At 43.5% G+C, this 15,347-nt stretch overlaps 1 long non-coding RNA gene across 3 annotated transcripts; it reads right to left on the bottom strand.

The window, feature by feature from the left end:
- Positions 1 to 7: 7 nt before the first annotated feature.
- On the bottom strand, positions 8 to 10,811 carry LOC106676207 (rab3 GTPase-activating protein catalytic subunit). Of its 3 annotated transcripts, none has more exons than XR_003024579.2 (6): positions 10,612 to 10,808; positions 9,775 to 9,871; positions 5,286 to 5,389; positions 4,341 to 4,456; positions 3,947 to 4,049; positions 8 to 64 (listed from the first exon to the last, which is right to left on the bottom strand). It is a non-coding gene; the product is annotated as a rab3 GTPase-activating protein catalytic subunit (long non-coding RNA). The 3 variants fall into 3 exon arrangements; XR_013100442.1 differs by lacking the exon at positions 8 to 64 and adding an exon at positions 800 to 883 and having other exon boundaries at positions 10,612 to 10,810; XR_013100441.1 differs by lacking the exon at positions 8 to 64 and having other exon boundaries at positions 3,851 to 4,049; positions 10,612 to 10,811.
- Between the last annotated feature and the right edge of the window lie 4,536 nt (positions 10,812 to 15,347).

The raw sequence follows: 15,347 nt of genomic DNA, 5'->3' as shown, positions 1-15,347 counted from the left end.
GAACTGAGCCTCTGCTTTTTGCTCACTCCTTGCCTGAGACCCTCACAGCTTTCCAAACTTCCACCTGAAAAGAAAAAGCAGGTTAAACACTGTTAATATCAACTGTTGTGAATGTGTTACAGAAGATATGAAGAGAAAAGCAGTTGCTGGAAGCTAATGAGGAAGAAATGATGAAGACATCTTCTGACCTGCCCTGCCTGCTTACCAGCCTGAAAGTCATAGAAGAAATATATTGATTTCAGAACACACTGAATTTACTTTGTTGTGTGAACACTGAAAGGGAAACGAGTCAGATAAATTGCTCCCTAACACACTACCTTTCCGCATTTCAAACCATATTGCTACAATTTTTTTGTATTATGTATCAACACAGTTTGTATTTGTGTTCCATAACAATGGTTTGCTGTGTGACTTTAGAACTGAAATTGTTGACCACAATATCTGTTTATGGCAGATAATCCATCCCACCTCACAGGTGTGGTATGTCAAGGTGCTGATTAGACAGCATGAATATTGCACAGGTGTGTCTGAGACTGCCCACAATAAAAGGCCACTCTGAAATATGCCGTACATGTGTAGCACAATGACACACATGTCGCAAAACCAGTCAGGATCCGGTTCAGCTCATGGAAACAAAAGTGTTGTGTTTATATTTGTGTTCAGTGTAACAAATACTGAGACGTGTAATAATGTCGTGTGTTGTTCATCTCAGGACGCTGCAAAGAACCAGATCATTTTTATTATCCTGTTTGTCTGTTATGTGAACCTTTAGAGGATGTACCTTATAATGACTGAGTGTGTTTATCGCACTATGTTAAATGTAACTGTGAGCGACACGAGGCTTACTGCTCATGGTTACCTCATCAGTGGTGAAGTCAGCCAGCTTGATGCAAGAAACAGGAAGAAGAAAAGGATGAAAGAGCAACACACAGATGAAAAACAAAAACAGACTTTCTAACCGACAGAGCTGAAATCTGAACATGTCACCAGCTGCAGGAGGCAACGCTCTGAACCACGTTGTTCCTCCTCCAGATGGAGCTTTCACTGCCTATAGTCTCTTGACATACAATGGTTGGATTCTCCTATGATACTGTATCAGCTGAGCCTCAAATTCTTATGATCTCGAGCTTCTTCAGTCTCAGTGAATCCTTAGTTGGCTCAGATGCATCATCTGGTGTTTGAGTGTAACAAGGTGGTTGTAACACAAAAGGAGTGTAAACAGGTGAGTGTGGTTTGTAGTGTAAACTAAAGTAGCGTGTCTAACCAACCACATCTCCATCGCTCCACAGCTGCTGAGGGAGCTACAACCCTCATTCAGCCTTTCACAGACATACGGCAATGAACTGTATGAACAATAAACTTTATTCATACACACAAATCCCTTTAAGGTTGTGTCAGCGAGGGCAAACGTGCCACATCAAATACATGGAGCTACAAGCTGTGGTGACCCACTGTCAGTAAGGGAGCTTTATTACACACACACAGCATCACAACAACAGTTACCTAAAGCTGCTTCTATGTTATAAGGCAAAGACCCTGCAGTTACACAGGAAACATTAGGTGACCGTCTGTGAGCGACAGTGGGAACCAAAGCCTCTAACAAACATCCATCGATAGATGAGGGGCAGACGGGCTGAATGCAGAGAGGTCTACTAACACATGTTGAGTGAAGAAGAAACATCCAGTGCATTATGGGGAACTTAGACCTATAACTTAGACCTGTGTGCGCCTTAGCATATGCTACTTCCGGCGCATAGCGCTTAGTTTCCGGTGTGATATTCGCTCCTTGTTCACGGTCGGGTTTTTCAACCAAATGGACGAATCAAGTGGCGATTTACATTTCTCGAGATGTCGAATGTATCTGTAGATGATGTTGATCGACTTGTCGATATTTTTTCCCCCCGCGCCTCAGAGAGAGACAGGATTCAAATTTTATACTTCTCAGTATTTGTATACAGCGCTCCCTCGTTTATCGCGGGAGTTACGTTCTAAAAATAACCTGCGATTGGTGAAATCTGAAGTAGCCAACTTTATTTTTTACAATTATTATAGATGTTTTAAGGTAAAACCCGTCACTACACACTTTATTGATCCCTGGGGGATCAATAAAGTATTCTGATTCTGATATACACTCAGACAGGCATGAACATTTTCACACGTTTCTCTCTTGTTTAAGCTCTCAAAGTTCAAACCTTCGTAGACAAATAAGTCCAGTATTACAGAAACCAAAGATCAAACCGTGTTTTCAGGTCCAGCACATGAGAACAGAGCAGCTGAGAGATAATTCAACATCAATGAATCATTAATGAATCAGCGATTCTGTACTGTACAGGAGAGACGGCACGGAGGAGATCAACAATAGTCTGCAGCCAATCAGGACGCAGAACACAAAGCGCTGTGCGCAAAAAAAAAAAAAAAAACCATGCAAACCTGCACAAAAAAAAATGTGCGAAACAGCGAGGCCGCGTTATAGCGAGGGACCGCTGTAATTTTGAAGGTACGTCACAACATACCCTTCGTAAATACTCATGCATAGAGACCCTTACCACGGTTTGTTGACATGCTGTGTAGGTGTGTACTTGACTAGCAGGGAAACCTTTGACTATTGTTCACCTGTAGTTTGAATGCTGAACATCTGCCTGTTTAAATCATAAGAACTGTCACTATACAGAGATGTGCTTCTGATTCTGTAATGCAGTTCTGCTTGTGTTGAGTGATGTAAACCACCAATCGATCTGCACGCTTCAAACGTCAAAACTGATCATTTGATTTTTTTAATGACACAGCAGTGGTGCGTGTTCCCACCTTCTGCTCTTTGTAACTTAACGCCATCTTTCTGTTTTCATATTTTGGACATGATTTTGGAGTCCATCTTTGCAGCAGCAATTGACCGCAAAGTAAAGCTACCGGAAATGTACAACCCTGCATCCGATCTTAAAACAGGAAGTTAGCATTTTCTCGTGCACAGGGTCTATTGCAGACTAATCAAGGTTGCCTATCCAACCCTAACTATGTGCTTTATCAAAGAGGAAAGTTTTGTCTGTCACCTGAATGCAAACTGGAAGCTGGTTCCACAGAAGAGGGGCCTGAAAACTGAAGGCTCTGCCTCCCATTCTACTTTTAAATACTCTAGGAACAACAAGTAGGCCTGCAGAGCGAGAGTGAAGTGCTCTAATAGGGTGATATGGTACTACAAGGTCATTAAGATAAGATGGGGCCTGATTATTTAAGACCTTGAATGTGAGGAGCAGGATTTTGAATTCATGTTCCAGTTGATGCATCAGAGTCAATCTGGGATCCAGTGTGGAGCACATGGACACTTTTAAGGCTTAAAGAACAAACCGATGATTCGATTAGATACTCGGCTCCATCTCTGGAGTCACGGCCACCAAAGCTTTGTTTCTGCTAACACTGTAAACATATACAAATGCACATTAATAGTTGTTACTGCAGAAAGAGAAAAAGAAGCGTCAAAGACAGGAAGGAGATCTGCTCCACTGTGGAGAGAGCTGCACAACTTTTTTCCTGCAGAATTGTCACACAGTCTAACTGATAATTCTTCATTTTTCATTGATAGTTAAACAGACTGGTTCTTATAGCTCTGAACGTGCTTCACAGCACAGCAGCAGCAATTGTGTGTTTCAGGAAGAAACAACGTTACAATAGAGCAGACTCTCCTGACACTGACAGAAAACACTGCGTCTTTACATCAGTGCTGACCACGTCCTTCCAGTTTCATCTACATGAAGTATATATAAATAAAACAGCGCTGACTTCATGTCTTGTTCTAGGACCGGGACACCGACCTATTCTTGATGCTGATATTGAATAAGTGTGGTGTGTGTGTGTACCTCTAAAGATGTCTCTATAGATGACAAATACATGACTGTATGCATGAAACTGACAGCAAGACGTGGGAAGGACACGGAGGCAGAGTGAGAGTTACCCTCTGAGCACTGATGAAGAGTCTGTGGATTATACTGCCAGCCAGGCCCTGGCCTGCTCCTGTCACTACCACCTCTGGTTCCTCCAGCAGGGAGCTCACAAACCTAGAGACAACACACAATGTGGAAAATGTTACAATATTCCCACAAAACAAAACACTTAAATAAGAACATGTGAAACCTGAAGACACCAAAACTATAAAATAAGACCACCAACATGAGCGAGAAAGAAACGTGTGAACTGACTGTGATCCTTCAGACGGCGTCTTTGTGAAACAGATTCATCGTGACAACAAGTTACTGACTAACTATCTGTAGTGACGGTGAAGACGGTTACATGTCACCAACAGCACAAACAAAGCTGTCAGTGAGCGCAGCTCAAACTCTGCGACTCACTTCTTCAGTTCATCAGCAGCCTCTCCGCTGTCGTCCTCAGGAACGGAGAACTTGGCCTTGAGCGAGCGAGCTTGAGTGATGACTGTCTCCATGCTCAGCAGCTGGTTAATGAAATCCTGCACACAGGACAAGAACAACTGTCTGCTCAATCCTGACAGCATGAGACCCCAAGACTGTCACATTTATACACATACGTGGTTTTTCCTACGTGGAACGTTATAGGCTGAGTCTCGGGGTGTAAAAGGCGTGTTTGGAGTCACAGTGGATACATGGCATACTTAAATGTACTTTGAGAAAGCCAAGAATGCTTTTACACAACAAGACTGTCCAGTCAAGCCGAACTAACATGGTGGGGTTTAGCTGTGCAGCTGTACAGTTTTATTCAAAGAAAAGGGGCTGTATGGATACTGAGTGCTAGTGAGAAGAACATTTTTATATGTGAAGAAGTGATGATTGTTCTCAGACTTTAGGACAGTATTAAAGCAGACGTTTAATGCACCTAACGTGTGATCAAACTCAATAATAACAATCTCAGTCTCTGCTTTCGATCACTGATAAACACATCCGATATCAGCAGAGTATAAAAGCTTTGAGCCCAGGTGGGAACAGCCGAAGGAATTACCTAGGTTTAGAAAAAAGTTAGCCATCACTGAGGAAGCACTGGAGTTTGTTACTCCAGCTCCCACTACAATCCCACTGCACCACACCCCTGTTTTCATGGTTCAACCATCAATGGCCATAATAATTATCAGCCAAGTTCTCAGCCATGGTGCACACTGTCCAGTCTACGTACACCTCATGTACAGCACATACTCAACTACAACACAAACACAGTTAACAATCAATCAATAATTTATTTAAAAACAAAACTTTTTTGGGTGAATCTAATGATACTTTCTTTTAAACTGAATTCTTTGTGGAAAGTCCGGTCGAGTTTTCACTGACCTCTAACTTCTTGTAGTCCTGGTTGGGGGACTGCAGGAGCTTGCTCGCTTGAACTGTAGCTTGCTGAATGGTTTTTTGCACTGATGGAATATCTTCAGCAAACTCTGAAAGAGAAGAAATGACAGTGTTTCCAGAGTGACAGAAAGCTGTGATTAAAAGAAAGACCTGCCACGTTTGTAACCTCAATTACTGTTAACATGAGAAAAAGCCTAAAATCGAGTAAACCTGCAAACTATTATCTTACTAATACAGATCCTTTTGAAATAAACAAAACCTTCACAACATTTTATAATAATTTTTACAGAGATTAAAACATATCCACAAAGTCTTGATGGATTATTATTGGAGTTAATTAATCCAGCTATTTCAGAGGATCACAGAACACATCTGCAAAATAGAAACTAGGCCTTTTGTCCAGGACTATACCCACATGTGCTTTGGCACAAGGAAAAACTCCCTTTAAACAGGAAGAAACCTTCAGCAGAGCCAGGCTCAGGGAGGGGCGGGGCCATCTGCAATAACCGAGTACAATAACCTCAGTTTGATCTGAATTAAGAAGCAGAAAGTTAGCGGCCATCCAGGTCTTTGTGTCTTTAAGACATTCCTGCAGTTTAACTCATTGGTGTGTGTTATCTGGCTTCATGGACAGATAGAGCTGGGTGTCAACTGCATAGCAGTGTAAATGTATGCTATGTCTTCTAATGATGCTGCCTAAGGGAAGCATGTATAATGTAAACAGAATTGGTCCTAGCACTGAACCCTGTGGAACTCCATAATTAACCTCAGTGTGTGAAGAGGACTCTCCATTTACAGTGGGGCAAAAAAGTATTTAGTCAGCCACTGATTGTGCAAGTTCCCCCACTTAAAATGATGACAGAGGTCAGTAATTTGCACCAGAGGTACACTTCAACTGTGAGAGACAGAATGTGAAAAAATAAATCCATGAATTCACATGGTAGGATTTGTAAAGAATTTATTCGTAAATCAGGGTGGAAAATAAGTATTTGGTCACCTCAAACAAGGAAAATCTCTGGCTCTCACAGACCTGTAACGTCTTCTGTAAGAAGCTTTTCTGTCCCCCACTCGTTACCTGTATGAATGGCACCTGTTTGAACTCATCATCTGTATAAAAGACACCTGTCCACAGCCTCAAACAGTCAGACTCCAAACTCCGCCATGGCCAAGACCAAAGAGCTTTCGAAGGACACCAGGAAAAGTATTGTAGACCTGCACCAGACTGGGAAGAGTGAATCTACAATAGGCAAGCAGCTTGGTGTGAAAAAATCAACTGTGGGAGCAATCATCAGAAAATGGAAGACATACAAGACCACTGATAATCTCCCACGATCTGGGGCTCCACGCAAGATCTCATCCCGTGGGGTCAAAATGATCATGAGAACGGTGAGCAAAGATCCCAGAACCACACGGGGGGACCTGGTGAATGACCTGCAGAGAGCTGGGACCAAAGTAACAAAGGTCACCATCAGTAACACACTACAACGGCAGGGAATCAAATCCCGCAGTGCCAGACGTGTTCCGCTGCTGAAGCCAGTGCACGTCCAGGCCCGTCTGAAGTTTGCCAGAGAGCACATGGATGATACAGCAGAGGATTGGGAGAATGTCATGTGGTCAGATGAAACCAAAGTAGAACTTTTTGGTATAAACTCAACTCGTCGTGTTTGGAGGAAGAAGAATACTGAGTTGCATCCCAAGAACACCATACCTACTGTGAAGCATGGGGGTGAAAACATCATGCTATGGGGCTGTTTTTCTGCCAAGGGGACAGGACGACTGATCCGTGTTAAGGACAGAATGAATGGGGCCATGTATCGTGAGATTTTGAGCCAAAACCTCCTTCCATCAGTGAGAACTTTGAAGATGAAACCAGGCTGGGTCTTCCAACATGACAATGATCCAAAACACACCGCCCGGGCAACAAAGGAGTGGCTCCGTAAGAAGCATTTGAAAGTCCTGGAGTGGCCTAGCCAGTCTCCAGACCTCAACCCCATAGAAAATCTGTGGCGGGAGTTGAAAGTCCGTGTTGCTCGGCGACAGCCCCAAAACATCACTGCTCTCGAGAAGATCTGCATGGAGGAATGGGCCAAAATACCAGCTACTGTGTGTGCAAACCTGGTAAAGACCTATAGTAAACGTTTGACCTCTGTTATTGCCAACAAAGGTTATGTTACAAAGTATTGAGTTGTATTTTTGTTATTGACCAAATACTTATTTTCCACCCTGATTTACCAATAAATTCTTTACAAATCCTACCATGTGGATTCATGGATTTTTTTTTTCACATTCTGTCTCTCACAGTTGAAGTGTACCTCTGGTGCAAATTACTGACCTCTGTCATCATTTTAGGTGGGGGAACTTGCACAATCGGTGGCTGACTAAATACTTTTTTGCCCCACTGTACATGCACAAACTGGAGTCTATTAGATAGATATGATACAAACCTTCACACATTCACGTGTTATCAGCACGGAGCGTCTCTGTCAACCTCTGGAAGTAAAGCTTTTAGTAAGTGTCATAAGATCAAAATACATTTTTTAAAGAAGTGAAACGAGGACATTATTGTTGTGTCCAAGCTATGTTTTGTATTTTGTAGTCCAGACTTAATCAGAATTAATTTGCATACAACCTGGATATTCACCAAAGCATTTCTGACCTGCTGAAACATTCTGGGATATTACAGAATAAATGAAAACTAGCTTTCTGGTTTAATTAGAGAAAAGGTCTGAGTATCACAGCAGGACGTTAGCTGATTGAGGTTTCTCCAAAGTACTAGAAAACTCTCCTCAGTGATGTCCTTACTAGTGTCTCTCATTGGCTGTCTCTAGACTCAGAACTGGTCTTAGCAGTATACCGTCAACTTAGAGACGATCCAGAAACTAAGACCTGTTATAATTATACGTGAACTCTCATTAGCTAAATTAATGGTTGCACTGCAGGTGTCAGGGAACAACAGCAACACGACTGAAAGATCTTTAGCTTCTTCTAAAAACCAAATCAAATTATGCCCTGCTCCAGATGTGACAGTCTGAAGACGAAATCTAGACTTTTCTGTATCCTGGAATAATTATCAATTTATTGTGTGTAGAATAAAATAAAGAGTGGGTTTTATCTGATTTCTGATCATTACTGGAGAAAACTTGACTGAAAGAAATTCATGTTGGGGAAACTTTCCAGGCTCCTTTCACAGTGAGGGTTGGGTAGCTAAACTAAATCACATTTACCTGCATTTTAACACCAGGGTCATGTTCTACCCATCATGCCTACGCAGCCCTGAAAATATCACGTGTCCATCTCTGATACTTATAAGAGCTCAAAACTGGCCCAAACCCTGATGGAGTCCAAGGGCCTGCAGTGCAGAACACATCTTGAGCCCAAATCTTGGGGGGCTCAGGATTTGGGCTTTTTCTGCAGCTCATGGGCTGCATTCACTGAACCGACCAAACTCATCTGTGCACCAAAGTACACAGTGAGACGTCCTTTACCCTCACATCACTGGACACTTCCAGGTTCTGGGTTCCAGTCACTCTATACCAGTGGTGCCCAAATCTTTTTGCATCACAGCTGTGATACAGAACGGCTGTGTGGGCGGAGCCTGTTTCATTTCAGTGCCGAAAAAAAGGGGTTGTATTTTGATGTAATGACTGTGTCGATGCAATCAGTCATTACATCACTCAGCTCAGGACTGAGCTGTCTAGACACCAGCGTGTATCATACAGTGCATCCACTTGCAGCCCTCCTCGTTTCCCAGCCGTCGCGCCCCCGTCTGCACATCCCCACACAGTCCTCACGTTTCACAGTCAGTGATTGTAAAGAGTTCCTCTGCAGTGGCTCTGCCAGGAGCCTGTCTGCAGAGAAGTCATTCCTTTGTCGCTATCAGTGGCTTCATCCACCTGCAGAGGAAAGCAGCTACCATGCACCTTATCATTAAGCACTCGATAGGCAACTTTACGGGGGCAGAGCACAGACGCAGTTTTAGCAGAGACACTGTTGAGCACGACGGTTTAGAAGTGTGTGTCTGAAAAAGCCCTCTGACTTGTCTTTGTGCTCTGGATATTTGGCGTCTTAGCTTGCTAAGCTTTAAACTGTCACAAACTTGCACTTTAAGTCAGACACGCTGCGGCCTCTCCTCATCACCCACCGCTGCGCAGGTATGCTTCATCTTATCTTCTTTGGCTTGGAAACATATTTGGTGATGCTTAATCCTCTGCTTTGTGTTTGTGTGCGAGCCCCGTCAAAAGCCTGTGCATTATGCTGGCAGCGTCCAAGATTTCTACTTTTTTATTCATGCAGCTTCTGGTTTTTTTTCTCCATTAACATCTCGGGTTGCATTTCATTTTCTTAGTACTTATTTTAATATCTTTAGTTTTTTGTGTTTCGGTCTTACTGTAATTTACCTGCTGTGGGCTTAGAGTTATTTTCCCTGATTTTATTTCATATAAACGTGTTTCTCAACCAAACGGTGAGGACTTACCTTCTTCCTTCAACTTCAGAATAGTTGCATGAAGTATACAGGGCAGGAGGTGACGGGCCAGGTCTGCAGGTTTCTGCATCGCCATGTAGTGCAGAACCTAAAGACAAACCCCCAAAAAGTTTAGTTTGCCTGGCTTCTGTTTTCCTTTTGCTCTTTCAGATCAACAGAATATTTTTGCACAGCCAACAGGCTGCCTCTGAAGAAGACTCCAGATAAACGGTGACCTTTCTCTATGATGGTTATTCACAGAGGGACCAGTCATACCCAGATCTTTAAATCTGTCATAAGACTATCAGTGAGCATTATTTTTAACTTTCTCTTTTTGGATAAACAATGTCTTTAAAAGACAGGCAACATTTTCAGTGATGGTGCAAACTGGAGCTCCGAGCTCTGCTTTCATATGTGCAGGAAGAACATGCAAACGCTTGGCAGGGACCTGCCCGGGTCCAAATCCAGGACCCTCTTTGGGTGAGGAAACAACCCCAGTTACTGTTTGTCCCTTTCCCATAAAGCCGACCGGATCATTAATAGAAGCTGGTTTAAAGTTGTTCTTCATTTAACACCATCACACCACAGAGAGCTGCTGTGTGTCAGTTAAACATCGTGTGTGACAGCATCAGATCCTTTTTCATCAACATGTGAAAATGCTTCAACATGTCTGTGAGCACAGATCTGTGTTAAACTGACTTCTCCAACATACATGAGCCAAAACGGTCCCATGGCACAAGCGGATCCTGAAAATCAGCAGAAACATTCATGAAAACACTTTGTGATCCACTTAGTAAACACGTTTGGCTTAAAACATGCATGTGGCAAAACGAACGACCTGCTTCAGACCTTCTCGGCCTCCTTGGTGTCATCAAAAAGTCTTTTTTGGCGTCGTGCAGGTGTGACCCTGGCAGTCTCCCAAGCCTCCACCCACATGTTGCCTGGGATCTTCATCCTGGGACTGAGTGTCCCCGTCACCATCGTGTTGCCCTTCTCATCGACCACTTCCTCTTCTACGTAATCCCGAGGTGAATACCAGCGCACAAAATCCTCCAGGACACAGCCGGGGTTGGCTGCCTGTGGACAGAGACACAAACTCGTACTTTAAATGAAGTAATGTGTAAATATATTCACTGACACCTCATACTGGCACTGACGACTCGAACAGGGCCCACTCACGACACCACTGCATTCATGGACCCAAGCACACCAGGCTGTCACTGAACATAAAATGTCATTTAGGCATCAAAACGATTTCCTTCTGTTCAGGACTGGAAGTAAATACGTGTGATCTGGCAACAAAAATGTTTTACTTTTTTGTGTAAGAGTAAATCTGAAAATCTATGAATAACAAATCAATTGTATTTTAGTATTAAAACCAGTTCAGACTGAATAAAGAGCTCGTCCACACTGGATCAGAAACATAGAGACATGGTGGGAATAACCAACACTGTAGATTCAGGGCAGCTGCAGCATGACTTACACTGTGTGCTGGTCATTATCACTGCATTACTGCCTCAGGTCTGCAGGTCTCTGCAAAGACAAGGTTCAAATAACCTCTGAAGATGATTTATCAAACTGCAATGAGCTGTTTGAAAACTGACGACCACGTGATCGTCTGGTGATAAGAGGTTTCTGCACTCACGTAGCTTCTCCCAGCATGACTGCATCCATCATGCCACACGTGTCAGTGACAGAGTCACAGCTTTCCACAGCGTAGGCTGATCAACAGTCCTCTTATTTCACACTAGTTTACTTGTAAAAGCCTACATGACATTTATTATTAATTCATTAATATCCCATTCATTAACTGCACAGAGAAGACGTCGTTTTCTTTAAGCTAACAGTATTATTAAAGTTCTTCATGACTGGGCCCAGTGTCCTCTTTATGGTCACCCTACCACAGCAGTACTCTCTGTGACTACTGTGTGTGTGACTGCACAGTTATGTTCACTGCAGGCAGTTCACACACACACACAAAACATCCTGAACAGTAAAACTAGCAGACATGTAGCAACTCGAGGGCACACTGACGCTAATGTGTGTATAAGAATTTCTTTTACTTATGTAGGCGGGGTTCACCCTGGACAGGTCGCCAGTCGCAGGGCGAACACAGAGAGACAGACAAACATTTAACCCAGGGGTGGGCAACTCCACCAATGAATGATGAGTGTAAGCAGGTAAGAATGTATGTAAGCTCTGCTCCAGTGTAATGCATAGGTACAACAATACGCTTTAACTTTAATATAGTTTGGTCACATAATTCAATTCAATTCAATAAAACTTTATTGATCCTGAAGGCTGACCCCGATGGAAATTGGGTTAAGGCTGCCGACCTTTGCCAGCGCCATCTTACCCTTCTGACCATACATACATGGCACAAACATCACATGGGGAAGACAGGTCAGAGAGGTGTAACAATGGAAAATGCACCACAATGCACCAAAGATAAGGAGACAAAAATAACTCCCCCCAGACTGAGCTCCAACAGGGAGATCAGTTTGAGAACAGAAAAAAAACACCTCTGCACATGAAAAAACTCTTAATACACGAAAGAAACACATGACAAGCAACAGGGATGGGTAAAGGGTGAGAGACAGCCAGTGTAGACAGCACATCCGGGCCTGCGTGCGCTGGTCTCCTTGATCCACCGTCAGCATCGGAGGGGAATAAGCGTCGAAGGCGTTTGGAGGGGGGAGGAGTGTACATCTGCATGTGTATATATATGTCTGTGTAAGTGTGTGCGTGTCCAGAGTTCAGCTGAGACAGTGTCCTCCTCCCTGCCAGGCTAAGTAAACAGTCTTCCAGCCAACCCAGGTGGCCTTGCATGGAGTGGGAAGAACAGTCTACACACAGTCGTTATCAGGGAGTTGTTGTTCGGCTCCAGCCTTGAGCCCACGGCTGGGGCCGAAGGGGTATCCGCATAAGTGATGGAGGTTTTTACTTTAGTGCGAACAGCTCATATGAATTTCAAAGCTGTTCTAACACTCCAACACTGGTCTCTCAATCTCCCGTTGGAGAGCCGTGAGCTTCTCCATGATGTTATCAAACTTGCGCTCCGTGATGTTGTCATTCTTGTGCTCAGAGAGCCGATTCTGAGAACTCACGACTGTTAACTCAAAAGACACGACGTCGTAGTCTCACTCCCAGCGCTTTATTTGTTACGCCATTTTTCTCCACACCAACAACAACCCTTCGCGGGCAACAGTACTCTCGCAATATAACAGAAAATAACAAGTTAACAACGACCGCAGTGAGCTTCTCCAAGATGTGATCCAATTTGCACTCAGAAGTCTTATTCTGAGTATTCACAGCAGCCGTAAGCCTCTCCAAGATCTTATCCATGCTGCGTTCAATGAGCCCATTTTGAGAAACTCACGCCTCTTCCCATCGTTTGAATCCCAGCGGGCAGCCTTGTGGGGGTTTGAACAGCCGGTTCCGCTTTCTTAATTCTTCGATAAGTCAGGGCCAAGCCAGCTCCAATCAGCCAGAACCCTGTTACCATGGTTCCGAATAGGTAGATATCTTCAGCACTCAGGCTCACCCGAGCCCAGACTTCTCGTTGAGAAAGGGGTGTCAATTGCATTCAGGGAGCAGTTGATCCAATCCATAATTCCTCTTTTAGGTTTTAGAGAACAGACTGTGAGAGAGTGTTCCAGGGAAAAGTAATACAAAAAACACGAGACTAGACAAGGACAGAAGAGGCTAAGCAGGGAAGATAAGGGAGAGGAGAAAAGTGCGACTGCCTTTGTTAAGAGCAAAACTCTCTGAATGCTGTAAACACACCGTGTTTGGGTGGCTGCATCCCAAAAACACCACAGCAACACTGGAGGTGGGAGCATTATGATTTTGATGTTCCCAAAAAAATGTGTGATTGCTTAGAAAACTTATGCATAAAAACTTTATAACAAGCTGCAAAAGGGACTGAGCCATTAAATCTAACTCCAGGAAGGATGAATGGAGACATTGTTGATTAAAATCTGCTGCCATCTACCAGGATGATGAAGATGAAACAAGGATGGATGTTTCAGCAAGACCATGATCTCAAACACAGCCAATGGAAACTGTTGGTTTCAGAGAAATCAAGTAAAGCTGCTGGAACGGCCCAGCCAATCACCTGAGCTGAATCTGTGGGAAGGATCCACGGAGCATTCGGGATTTAGAGACTGTTTGTGTGGTGAGTGGGTCAAAGTCATGAGCAATGATGGGACTGGTTTCTCCATACAGAAGCTGCCATGAACTGTCATCACCAACATTTGTATAAAGTACTAAATAAATGTCTGTGTGTTTAATGTCCCTGTGTTACCGACATCTGGTGATAATTTCACATCAAAGCACCTTTAGAAATATATTTGCTTAGAGAACTGCTGACGTGTTCAATACTTATTTTACCTGCTATAAAATGAAAATGTTAATATGTGTGACATCTTTAAAATCAAAGCAGCACGAGCCTGTGAGGTACCCACCCACAAATAAGATGGTTATTTTCCCACCGCTAACGCAACTCAAGGACAAACTCCTGCCAGAGGTGTCCAACAGCCCGCAGCCCACCATAGTAATAGTTGACCAGACACACACACAGAGCCAGACGGTAGGTCAGACTGTCACTGGGGGCTGACTTCAGCTGGTGGAAAAGGTTCTACAACGAGGGAAAAGACCAGCATGAAATCAAACAGCAGGACACCAAATTTAATACATTCTAATAAAAATCCTGACAAAGTACTGACAGCACTGAGCCCGTCTTCACTCTGAAACTTATATTGGACCTGACCTGAGTGTAACCTTGAGTGTGCGAGTGGTGAAGAGGCAAACATACATAATCAGAGGTTTTCTCTTGCTCCGATGTCCCACTGGAGTTGGACAGCTGAGTGTTATTCTTACAGTCAGACTTCTCCACAGCAGCATCTGGAAACAGAGACACAAACACAAATAAATAAGTCTGTCATTTAGAAACTCTGTTGTTTTCTAGATGTTAGAAGAATTAAACAAGTGCAGCTCACGTAGTCATCACTTCATGATAAAACACAGGATGCTGATCGCTCAGTGGCAAAAGCAGGATGTGACCAGAAGTAGACAATAAAAATAAGAACGCTGCCTGATATCCTGTTTAAGATGACGCTCTTGTGCTTTACTGAGCTGCTGTCAGATGGGATCAATATCTGTGGCCAGCACTCTAAGACATAAATGCAATTACGGCTGTAGTTTTAAGATTCAAGGCTGTCTTAGCTCGAGCTCGAGCTGCTGAGTGTGACGGGCTCAACAGTGACCAGGAAGGAAAAACTGTTTGTGAAAAGAAGCAGAGGAGCCACATCAGTACGAGTCAAACTACCACACGCTCCGAGGTCTCTGCTGCTCTGAATATCACGCTCACCGTCTCCTAACACGGGATCCACACCTCTTCTGTCAGAATCAGTTTCCTCATAAAATGAGCTGAAACCATTAAAACTCAGTCAAGTATTAGTCAACTCCGACTAGTTAATGCCTTTTAAACAGGTTACATGATTAACTCTTACCAGAAGGACAGAATTGAGTATCTCGGTGTTAAGGGGCGACTCATCGATGCGTCAATGGCGGCGAATGTGCTT

This window comes from Maylandia zebra, linkage group LG10, assembly GCF_041146795.1.
Source record: "Maylandia zebra isolate NMK-2024a linkage group LG10, Mzebra_GT3a, whole genome shotgun sequence".
In the NCBI taxonomy this organism is placed as follows: Eukaryota; Metazoa; Chordata; class Actinopteri; order Cichliformes; family Cichlidae; genus Maylandia; species Maylandia zebra.
This window is presented reverse-complemented; position numbering and strand designations above follow the sequence as displayed.